Genomic DNA, 12676 nt, shown 5'->3' on the forward strand with positions numbered 1-12676 from the left:
ATATAGTATGAATGTCCGTGTATATATAGTATGAATGTCCGTGTATATATAGTATGAATGTCCGTGTGTATATAGTATGAATGTCCGTGTGTATATAGTATGAATGTCCGTGTATATATAGTATGTATGTCCGTGTGTATATAGTATGTATGTCCGTGTATACATAGTATGTATGTCCGTGTATACATAGTATGTATGTCCGTGTATATAGTATGTATGTCCGTGTGTATATAGTATGTATGTCCGTGTATATAGTATGTATGTCCGTGTATATAGTAGACTAGGGTCAGCTGCTGCCACAGACACGCCAGTAAGCAGTAAGTCTCTGTACACACGTACACGATGTGAGGACGATGCGCTGGGCTGTGCTCAGTATGAGGGTCCCGTTCATTACCTGAGGCGGCAGCACGGGACACACGATACACACGACATACAATCCAGTCGTCATGACGAGGACATGTCGGTGTCGCCGCCGAGTACGTGCTATAGATGGCGCGCAGGAAGCGGTATTGTTCCCCGGGATGTGAGGGACAGAAGCGCCGCATTCAGCCCGCACTCACCTGACGGCTCCAGGCTGCACCTCGGCCACACTGAGCGCTCGGACAGCAGCCTTCCCTTCTCCACAGCCGCTGCTCGTGGCCCTTATCCCCCCGCTCCTGCCTCCCTGTTTCTCCTCCCTTCCTCGTATTTCCACTTCCTCCTCAGTCCCGCGTGTATTGTTCAGTGACAGGGATGTGGGGGCTCGGGCGGGAGAGCGGTGTCCGGTGGGGCCCAGTGCTGCAGAGCCGGCGGCTGTGTGTAAGGAGAGCCCGGGAGGAGCTGGAGGAGGGGGCGCTGTACAGATGATGAGGAGGAGGAAGATGATGATGATGCTGTTCGCAGTGTGAGCCGCACACAGCAGTGACCCGCCCGCTGGTTTTGCAGCTGGGAGCAGAGGACCGCAAGGATCTGTGTGTGAACGACAACTAAGTCCTTGTTTTCCGGTTAATGCAATTTCTGCCTGTAGTTCCACATAGGAATAAAAGGGCGGGAACAGACTGTCAGCAGCCACTGTGCAGGGTCATCTACGCCTGGGTGTAGTCCTTCATATAGGATTTCATGGTTGGTTCACAATACCTTTTAGGATAACCTTGGGGTTCTCCCCTCAGAGCCTCTCTGTACCTGTATAAGGCCCCCATGATCACATCATCATAATGTGTTTGAGGAGAACCATCCCACATGCATCCATATGATATTTGTGGATCTGAAAAAAATACTAAAAGTCTGGCCAAGGAGAGAAGCCTGGCTACGGGTTGCCAGGCAACTGATCTGCAATTATGGATGATAATCCAGATGCCATCCATATTTTTTACAAGGTGCCATAGAAAATCAGTGGGGTCCTCTACTGTCCACAATTGCAGACAGTAAGCGGACCAGAAGTCATGTAAATGTGGCCAAAGGAAGAGATTAGTCTACACCAGAGGTCTGCTTGTGCCCAGAATGGCATATACCATGGGAATGTATCAAAAAATTTCAACGGAACTCGCAGAGTGAAATCTGCTGTGATCCGGTGTGTGTGAATTTACCCTTACAGAACTACGGGGGGATAGATATTTATTCCCCCCCCCCCCCCCCCCCATCGATTTTACAACTGTACTGGGCTCCTGAGTGAGTGGAACTTAAAGGAAATGGCCTTACTTTAACTCCTAGACGACCCATGGCGTAAATGTACGTCACTTGATAAAGAGACCGGAGCGGTCTCGAAACAAGTGTCGCTGGCATAATTCTTTTAATAAATTTTATGATATTTTATATCACTATTACCCCTTGGACCTGCGACTGTTTTACCCACCTTGAAATGTAGGAGGATACTGACTGATTTTAGATTTTTGACAGCCATACCCACCACCCTCAGCAGGTTTGGTCGTCAATATACTATGGATGGGGCTTTCCAAACTGTCCATCAACATATGATGTCGGTGGAGATAGGGGTCAGGCTTGATGGAAAATCACTGCCCAACCCCTTTAGTTTCAGGAGAGATAAGCTTCAATTAGACCTTTTCTCTGTAGCTTACCCATACCTATAGAGAACACAGAATCGCTCAGCCTTGCTGAAAACATTCCTGTGTATGGGGAGGATATGTCTAGCATTACTGCTGTTTACAAAATTGCATCTTCAAATGCCCTAAATTGACACAAAAAAATGAAAAGAAAACGTTTTAGAAATATAAAAAAAAAAAATAAAGTTATAGCCCGCTGATGCCGCCCAGCAGTGAGCGGGGAACGAGGAGAAAACGAGCGCTGAGAGCGCTTATTGCTCCTCAAGTTGGCCCGTGGAATAGGGCCTCTATTCTCTCCATTTCAGGAGGCCAGGCTTTCCTATGCCATGACATTGGTTTGGTTCCCTGCATCACTGTATAAAGCTGGTATGCAGCTTGTGGTGTGTACTGGCCCACAGCGGCAGCAGCATCTTTAGGGTACTATTACACAGAACGATTTTTAACTACTAACGATAAACAATCGCACACAAGATTGTTTATTGTTAACCTAAAATCGTTCACCATATTACACAGAACGACAATCGTTAGTTACTATCGTTACTGCGATCGTTACTATAATCGTTTTCTCCTTCTGATCCCAGCAAAACAATGAACAATGTGCAAATACACTAAACGATTAGTGAAAAAATGCGAAACTTGAGTGAACAAATGTGGAATTACAGCGAACGAATAGCAAACGATTAACTATAATTTTAGGTTCAGATCTAAATCAACGATCAAGGACATACGAATGATTTTTCGATTGTTGCCTGCAATTACACAGAACGATTATTGTTTAAATTCAAACGATTTAACAATATTTCGCACGATAATCGTCCCGTGTAATAGGGCCCTTAAACGGCAGAAAATTAAGTTTTAATCCCCAGCACATGGCAGGCAGAGGCGAGCAGGTAGTCATCTGGGCGGCTCCCCTCCCGTGTGCAGTCACTGCTCTTTGGCTGTCAGCGCGCTCGGTATGGATGACTAACAGGTCGAGAGGCCAGTAAAAAGAAAAAAAAAAACAATCTGCTGGTCATTGACATAGTCCACCAAATCCAATGTAATCCTCAGGATACCAATATCTGAAAAACTAAAAGACACAAAAAAGGCAGGAGCAGAACACCCATCCCTTTGACATAGGGCTTGGTGATTAGGCGCTAAATCAACATCACAATTATTTAAACATGTAACCTCGATTACGATTATTGAACTATTATCACACCATGCCCCTTTTATAAGACACACCCTATTCACAAGCCATACCCATTAGGGCATGCCACACTGCAGAATTATTGTTTGTTATTTTTCTTGGTTAATTGCACTAAAGCTGGGATTCTAAGCCCTGGCGGGCAGGGTCCTCTTCCCCATGTATCAGTCTGCCATCTGCCTTCATGTAATGTGTTTTGATCTTGTAATGTTCTTGTTTGTTACCCCTGTCGCCTGTATAGTGCTCTGAAAGTGTGCTTTATAAATAATAATAATAATAATACTAATAATATTAATAATAATAATAATAATAATAATAATAAAATTCTTCTAATAATAGTAAACTGTATATATATGGGTCATGCACTGTAACTATGGGTTGAATATGTAGGGAGATGCAAAGTAATTATCGGCTGTATATATTGAGAGATGCACTGTCATTATAGGTTGTATATAGAGGGATGCACTGTCACTATGGACTTTATATATATTAGAGGGTGTACTGTCACTATGGGCTCTATATATTAGGGGGATGCATGGACACTATTGGTTGTATATATAGGGGGAGGCACTGTCGCTATGGGCTGTATATATTATGGAGATGTCACCATAGGCTGTATACAGGGCCGCTTTAACCAGAGGGCACATGGTGCACGTGCACCGGGCCCACTGGTTAAAGCCCCCCCCCCCCCCCCGAGCAGGCCGGCCGTTGCTATGTGCGACCAATGCGGTCGCACAGGGCTCCGGCCACCAGCCTGTCAGGGGGGAGCGCCATGGATGGGTAATCTACTTACCCCTCCATGGCGCCCCCTGCAGGGCCCCGGCGTTCGCCGCTGCCCCAGCCCGCTGCTGCTGCCCCCGCCCGCTGCTGCGGCGGCCGCACTCTCCCTCTAGCGCCCGACGTCACTTGAGCGTCGGCGCGAGGGTAAGGGGAGTGCAGCCTCTTGTGACCGCAGGAAGTGCGGCCACAAGAGGGAAGAGAAGAGGAACGCGTGGACCCAGGTGAGTAACAGTGTTTGTTTTTTTCAATGTTATATGGGAGGGGGAGCTATATACTATTGTTGAGCACAGGGGGCTATATACTATTGGGGAGCACAGGGGGCTATATACTATGGGGGAGGACAGGGGGCTATATACTATGGGGGAGCACAGAGGGCTATATACTATGGGGGAGGACAGGGGGCTATATACTATGGGGGAGCACAGGGGGCTATATACTATGGGGGAGCACAGGGGGCTCTATACTACTGGGGAGCACAGGGGAGCTATATACTATGGGGGAGCACAGGGGGCTATATACTATGGGGGAGCACAGGGGGCTATATACTACTGGGGAGCACAGGGGGCTATATACTACTGGGGAGCACAGGGGAGCTATATACAATGGGGGAGCACAGGGGAGCTATATACTATGGGGGAGCACAGGGGGCTATATACTATAGGGGAGCACAGGGGAGCTATATACTATGGGAGAGCACAGGGGGCTATATACTATAAGGAAGCACAGGGGGCTATATACTACTGGGGAGCACAGGGGAGCTATATACTATGGGGGAGCACAGGGGAGCTATATACTATGGGGGAACACAGGGGAGCTATATACTATCGGGGAGCACAGGGGAGCTATATACTATCGGGGAGCACAGGGGAGCTATATACTATGTGGGAGCTATATACTATGGGGGAGCACGGAGCTATATACTATGGGGGAGCACAGGGGAGTTATATACTATGGGGGAGCACAAGGGGCTATATACTATGGGGGAGCACAGGGAAGCTATATACTATGGGGGAGCACAGGGGAGCTATATACTGTGGGGGAGCACAGGGGGCTATATACTACTGGGGAGCACAGGGGAGCTATATACTATGGGGGAGCACAGGGGGCTATATACTACTGGGGAGCACAGGGGAGCTATATACTATGAGGGAGCACAGGGGAGCTATATACTATGGGGGAGCACAGGGGAGCTATATACTATGGGGGAGCACAGGGGAGCTATATACTATTGGGGAGCACAGGGGAGCTATATACTATGGGGGAGCTATATACTATGGGGGAGCACAGGGGAGCTATATACTATGGGGGAGCACAGGGGGCTATATACTATGGGGGAGCACAGGGGGCTATATACTATTGGGGAGCACAGGGGGCTATATACTATGGGGGAACACAGAGGAGCTATATACTATGGGGGAGCACAGGGAGCTATATACTATGGGGGAGCACAGGGGGCTATATACTATGGGGGAGCACAGGGGAGCTATATACTATGGGGGAGCACAGGGGACTGTATACTACTGGGGAGCACAGGGGTCTATATACTATGGGAAGCACAGGGGTCTATATACTATGGGGAGCACAGGGGAGCTATATACTATGGGGGAGCACAGGGGAGCTTTATACTATGGGGAGCACAGGGACTATATACTACTGGGGAGCACAGGGGTCTATATACTATGGGGAGCACAGGGAAGCTATATACTATGGGGGAGCTCAGGGGAGCTATATACTACTGGGGAGCACAGGGGAGCTATATACTACTGGGGAGCACAGGGGGCTATATACTATGGAGGAGCACAGGGGGCTATATGCTATGGGGGAGCACAGGGGGCTATATACTATGGGGGAGCTATATACTATGGGGGAGCACAGGGGGCTATATACTATGGGGGAGCACAGGGCACTGTATACTATGGGGGAGCACAGAGGAGCTATATACTATGGGGGAGCACAGGGAGCTATATACTATGGGGGAGCACAGGGGAGTTATATACTATGGGGAGCACAGGGGGCTATATACTTTTGGGGAGCACAGGGGAGCTATATACTATGGGGGAGCTATATACTATCGGGGAGCACAGGGGAGCTATACTGTGGGGGAGCACAGGGGGCTATAAACTACTGGGGAGCACAGGGGAGCTATATACTGTGGGGGAGCACAGGGGAGCTATATACTGTGGGGGAGCACAGGGGAGCTATATACTGTGGGGGAGCACAGGGGGCTATATACTACTGGGGAGCACAGGGGAGCTATATACTATGGGGGAGCACAGGGGAGCTATATACTATGGGGGAGCACAGGGGAGCTATATACTATGGGGGAGCACAGGGGAGCTATATACTATGGGGGAGCACAGGGGAGCTATATACTATGGGGGAGCACAGGGGAGCTATATACTATTGGGGAGCACAGGGGTCTATATACTATTGGGGAGCACAGGGGTCTATATACTATGGGGAAGAGCACAGGGGGGCTATATACTATTGGGAGAGCACAGGGGGCTATATACTATTGGGGGGGAGCACAGGGGGGCTATATACTATTGGGGGAGAGCACAGGGGGGCTATATGCTATTGTGGGAGAGCATAGGGGTCTATATACTATTGGAGAGCACAGGGGGGCTATATACTATTGTGGGAGAGCACAGGGGAGCTATATACTATGGGGAGCACAGGGGGGGCTATATACTAATGGGGGAGCGCACAGGAGGGCTGTATATAACTGGAGGAGCACATGAGGGGCTATATACTACAGGGACACCTTAAAACTATGGAGGCATAGAGGGGTGTAACTATGTAGGAGTACAGAGGGGTGTAACTACTGTATAGGGGTACAAGGGACCTAACTACTGTATGTGTTGGAGCCTAAAATATTTGTCTGGCAGATTCTGGAGAGAAGATTCACAGCCAGGGGAAGACTTCAAGGTGGCCCAGGCTGGATGGAGAGAAAAAGAAAAGGTAACAGACTCTGATCGGAGAAGACGCCCCCGGTGAGTCACTGGATGTAACTGCACTCTGTTATAGGGTTGTAGTGTTAGGGGTCATGATGTGGCGGTATTATGTAATGGTATCATTGGTGATATCTTTCTGTTTTGTTTAGTGCAGTTTTTATGTAATCACTGTATGGTGGAAATAGTGTTATAAGGTAACTACTGTATGTATTGGGGCTCTTGATACAGTGTGGGGGCAAATTCAGTACATTATACAATGTGCCGAAAGGGAAGGGGGGGCCCGCTCTTGAGGGCTGTGCACTGGGCCCACCAATGTATTAAAACGGCCCTGGCTGTATATATGGGAAATACATTGTTACTATGAGCTGAAGATGTTACATAGTCAGCTGCACATTTGGGGTCAGATAATCTATGTAACTGACTATGATGCTTTGCATAGAGGGTGCACAATACTGATGTGATGAACTCCTGTGGCTCTTATACAGCCATATAACTCATACACTGGTCTCCTGTATTCCCCACAGTGTGCACAAATTGATCTGCATACAACATCAGCGCTCCGGTATACAACAGCCACCTGCCTCTGCTGTTCGTGCCTCTGCTGCTCTAGCCATGAATAGGTTACACAGAAATATTCAGCCATATTCTACCCCAGCCATGCTGCCCCTCTGCCCCCCAGCTAAAAGGAGTCTGCAGTTCCCTGCTAAAAGGAGAGACACAAAAGAAAGGCAGGAGCAGAACACCCATCACTTTGACATAGGGCTGGCGATTATGGCCTATATCAACATCATGATTAATTTAACATGTAACCTCAATGACTACCCGCACAGGCTAATCACTTGCTGTAGCGGGACAGCACACTAAGGAAAGCACATGGTTACAGGTACCAGGCTTCCATAGATGGTGTATGTGCTCCCCCAAACCACGGACCACGGCAGTGGAGTCTTTGAGTTCCTATGCTGTGCGATGAAAGGAGGAGTTCACCTCATTTGGTGCAACTGTCCCAAATAGTACATAGGTAGGACAAAAAGAACATTGAAAACATGCATAGCAGAACATATGTACAATATTAGGAGAGGAGATAAAAAGCATCCATTATCTGCACATTTATTTGAACACCACCACCAAGACCTTAGCCATTTGTAGTCCTACACAGGGTCAAAAAGAGGGACATGTAGAATCCACCTGACCTTCCAATGAACTTGAGCACTGCTCTATAGCGACGGCTATATCATTTATGATCACTGCATCATCTTAAGTGATATGCATCACCTCAATAAGCCAAGTCCAGGTTGGCCGGGAATTGTAAACTTGATTATTACTCTATACTCTGACTGCCGGAGGTCTGCTGCTTACCTCCGTGCAGTCCGATCTTCTGGTACAAACAAAAATAAAAAAGGATTAAAAAATAGATCTAAACGTATGTTTTTTTTCATACACAAAAAAAAACATTTTTAGTGTACGCTAAAAAAACGGATGCTTTTTGATCATGGTTTTTTAATCATTTCTTATTATGGAAGTCAATAGAAGGATCAATGGAGGATCAGAGTGAAGGCACACAAAGAAGTCTGAACCCAGCCTAAAACAGCTCGGCTAAAAACCTATGCCGGGGAAGAATTCTGCGCAAAAACTGAAAATTTGCACATAATTAATCTAATGAAAAAAGTAGTTAATAGGAAACCCTACCCCCTAACATTGAAAAAAGGGGCAGGCGGCGGAGACTGATGGAGAATAGCATAAAACCCTTACTAAATCTTGCACAGATTTTTATGAAATGCACAAACCCCCCCCCCCCCCCCCCCGTGTAATGATTGCAGCGTGTTTCAGTGCTGGACCCGATCTTGGCGCCTTTTTCAAGCAGCTATACTCAGCTGATAGGCGCTCTGTGTGAGGCAGGAGAGATTATTTTTTTGCTTCATACAGAGCGCCTGTCAGCTGAGTTGTATCGGGGCGATCTATAGGCGCTCTGTACGAAGCAAGAAAGAAATCTCTCCTGCCTCACACAGAGCGCCTGTCAGCTGAGTATAGCTGCTTGAAAAAGGCGCCGAGATCGGGTCCAGTGCTGCAACACGCTTAGCCCAGGGGGTGGGGATGAGTGATCTGTGTATCCCAATGTTTACATAGGGAGGGGGTCCGGGGGGTCCGCAATCATTACACAGGGAGGGGGGCCGTACTCATTACACAGGGAGGGGGGCCGGGGGGGCGCAATCATTGCACAGGGAGGGGGGCCAGGGGGATTGTGGGGATTACACTGACTGGTCAGCTCTGGAACAGGGTGTCATGTGACGTCCGGTGCTCAGGGAGGGACGTTTGTAAGGCTATGAAGCCTGCTAAGTGTATAACTAACTAGAAGCTGGCTGAGTCAGGAAGTCAGCACACTTCAGGGTCGGTGACGTCACAGGACCACGTGACTCATGTAAATATTTAGAGAAAGAGGAAATTGGTAATAGAAACCAATAAGGCTAATTAATTATATTACAAGGCTAATCTGTAGAGTTAATGTCAAAATAACCTGGAATACCCCTTTAACTTAGCAGCTGAATCCCCAATAAAATGTTGGAAAATTAGGAAATTTTTGTGTCTATCACTCAATGCTAGTGATTTCTTGGAGGTATAATATGGCTTGAGGGGGTATGTATTGGTCTAGGCCAAAATATACCCAGGGTATAATCTAGCCTAGGCCATTTTAACCCAGGGTATAGTCAGGACTGAGGGTATACTCTGGCCTGTTACATAGCATCTTATAGTCTGAAAGTGCCTGACTTTTTGGGGGTTCAAAATGTATTTCCTAGGTCAGCCATGTCAAACTCTGGCCCACGGGCCAAATCTGGCCCACAGTGCCATTATTTTTGGCCCGCCATGCTTTTCCCTTGCTGTATTAACCCCTTCCCGCATCAGGGCGTAACTGTACGTCCTGATGCGGGAGGGGGCGTTCAGAGGGGGGCCGCGCTGCCACCCCGCTCTGAACCGCTGCGATCCCGGGTGTCATGTGTAGCCCGGGACCGCGGCTATTAGCGGACGTGGTCCAATCGCCGCGCCCGCTAATTATACTTTTAAATGTAGCTGTCAAATCTGACTCAGCGAAGCTCCGACACTGATCCCGGCTCGGCATTTCATTCCTCTGGTCTGCTGCAGACCAGAGTAAGGGCCAGTTCACACTGAGCAAGATCGTCGAAATTGAAGAGGAAAGTTTACTGGCCGAAAATCTAGCGTACTAGTTCCGCGCGTAATTCCGTGCAATTTCCGCGAGGACAGGAGGGGACAGGAGGATGTTTCCTGATGCTTCCTGAACAAACAGAATAGAGGAGACAAAGAAGAGAGATGGTGTGTGGAGAAGTTGGTCTACACAAATGGCTGGGACTAATATGAGAATTAAGTGAGGCTGATTTGGGGTCACATTTGACTCTTTTGTGTAATATTGCTGTGTATTGGCCAGTTTTTGCATGTGAGTACATGTCCTTGTGCCTGTGTGTGTGTGTCTGCACGTGTTCGTGTGTGCGTGTGTGATGAGTGTGTGCATGTGTATGAGCCTGTTTATAAATTGACATGTGCTGTGCATATAGAAAAATGTATTGCAATGTTGTTGGGCCTTTGCAGAGCACCTGTCTGTATTTCATGTACTGCGTGTTATGTATGTTGGTGGATGCATGTGTACGTACATACATGCATACTTGCTGCACTGCCTGTGTCATACATGTAGTTCAGTGTGGAGCATAGTTGGGTACCTTTTGCAGAGCAAATGTCTGATTGTGACCCTGTACTCCTAGCATGTATGGTTGTGTGCGTGCATGTGCGTGCATGCATGCTTGTGTGCATGCATTCTTGCATGCACAGGTTTTGTGAAGTTTTTGCATTGCATGTGATGTAGTAAATGTGAAATGTGGTGCAAAGTTGTGCAGTTTGCAAAGCGCATGTATGATTGTGACCCTCTACTTCAAGGATGTATATAAAAAATTGTGCATGCATGTTCATGTGCATTCAGTCGTGCATGATTATTTTTTGTTAACCTGGACGTTAATTTTTTATTAAGGTGCAGGCACGCCCACAGCTGTAGGATAAGACAGCTCATGGATATACAGATAGATTTTTTAAACAAAAAAACTGAAGGGAGGCCAACGAGGCAATATTTTCAGATTTTTGTGACTATGAGCCTGAGAACCAAGCAGAGATTGGTAAGTTTCTATGATTGAATTGTAATTTTTCTCTCTTTTTTTTTTTAAAGGTTGTGTATTGTTATTTTTCTTTCTTATTTTACAGTTTGCAATGTCAGGACGCGATGGAAATCCATAAAAGACTACTACACTAAGGGACAATTAGAGCAGTCCAAAAGTGGATCCTCGCCCTCCAAGAGGGAAGCAATTCTTTATGAGGAATCTCTACGTTTACTTACAACAACTAAAAGTTTTCGTAGGTATCTATTCCAGTTTATTATTCAATTTTAAATTTTTTAACTCTGAAATTAATCAAAAATTTAATATTCTATTTCTAGCTCTCACAGCAACTTTGGCAAGAGTGGACCCAGGCATGGTGAGGAGGAAGCCGGGCCGTCCACAATGGACATTGAGCGGTCATGCATTCCCACCACCGCTGCTGCAGCTGACCCCGCCACAACCACTGCCACCGCCACCAGCACTGCCCCATCCACCACCCCATCCTCTGTCCGTCCTCATCAGCGTCGTGTCCCTCTCCTCCCCCAGCGTAGTCCTGGAACCTCTCGCACAATGGATAGGGAGGTGGAGAGTAACGCCCTATCCCTTATGCGAAGGGTCGATGGAAAAGACATTTCAATTTGGAAATGTGATGGCATCCTGCTGTCGTCGGATGCGGCCCCAGTTGGCAAATGATTTCATGGCGCTTTGCCTGTCCATGGCGACAGTCTACGAGTTCGCCATGGACAGGCGAGGATGTCATTAAGGCTATGAAGGTGGCGACGGGGCAACGCCCGCCAGAGACCCTAGAAAGAAGATCTCAAGCTGCCCTTCCTTCCCTGCACTGTGGTGGTGTGTATGCACAGCAGCAGTACACACCTGCATCAAATGGCCCCACAGACCCCAGCTGTCTGTTCAGCTCAAAACCATTTTACCATGACCTTGGTTAAAGAAGTACAAAATAGTTTTCTGTTAATAGTTTGAACATTTAAAAATCCACTTGTTCGGGGGGATGTGTGGAGGGGGGGCGTTTGGGGAGGGGGTGTTGGGGGGAGAGCAAGTTGGAGGGGGGCCTTAGGGGGGGTTGAAAGGTTATAATTTTATTGTTATATTTTTTTTTTGAGTTTTTGAAACAAAATAAATAACTTAAAAAAAAAAGTCTTGTGTTCCTTATTTGTAAACATCACAAAATTTTTAAAGGCTAAAAATACATTGGTTGCCTGCACTCAAACTGGCTTCCCTGACTCCATGATGGCCAGCCACAGCCACTGAATGGCTGTGGCTGGCCATCATGGAGTCAGAGAAGCAAGATGGAGGACAGGTAGGTAATGCATTGGCAGGAGGGTTGAAATAGATAAGCTCTGCATTCTTCTTTGAGGATGAAAAGCTTACCTAGTTCAACCATCCTGCCAATACATTAACCGGCCTGCACTCCAACTTGCTTCCTAGACTCCATGATGGGCAACCACAGCCACTGAACAGTACAATATATCATATACAATGATATAGTAGCCAGTCCTCACCCATACTCTCATTTAGTAACCAGCCCTCCCCAATGAACACTTACAT

General features: G+C 47.3%; 1 long non-coding RNA gene across 1 annotated transcript; it reads left to right on the top strand.

Annotated features, from left to right (window-relative positions):
• The first annotated feature begins 408 nt into the window (after window positions 1-408).
• On the top strand, window positions 409-12077 carry LOC138781282 (uncharacterized). The gene is made up of 4 exons (XR_011361461.1): window positions 409-1101; window positions 10990-11131; window positions 11217-11366; window positions 11449-12077. It is a non-coding gene; the product is annotated as an uncharacterized lncRNA (long non-coding RNA).
• The last annotated feature ends 599 nt before the right edge of the window (window positions 12078-12676 follow it).

This window comes from Dendropsophus ebraccatus, unplaced genomic scaffold, assembly GCF_027789765.1.
Source record: "Dendropsophus ebraccatus isolate aDenEbr1 unplaced genomic scaffold, aDenEbr1.pat pat_scaffold_966_ctg1, whole genome shotgun sequence".
NCBI classification, from domain to species: domain Eukaryota; kingdom Metazoa; phylum Chordata; class Amphibia; order Anura; family Hylidae; genus Dendropsophus; species Dendropsophus ebraccatus.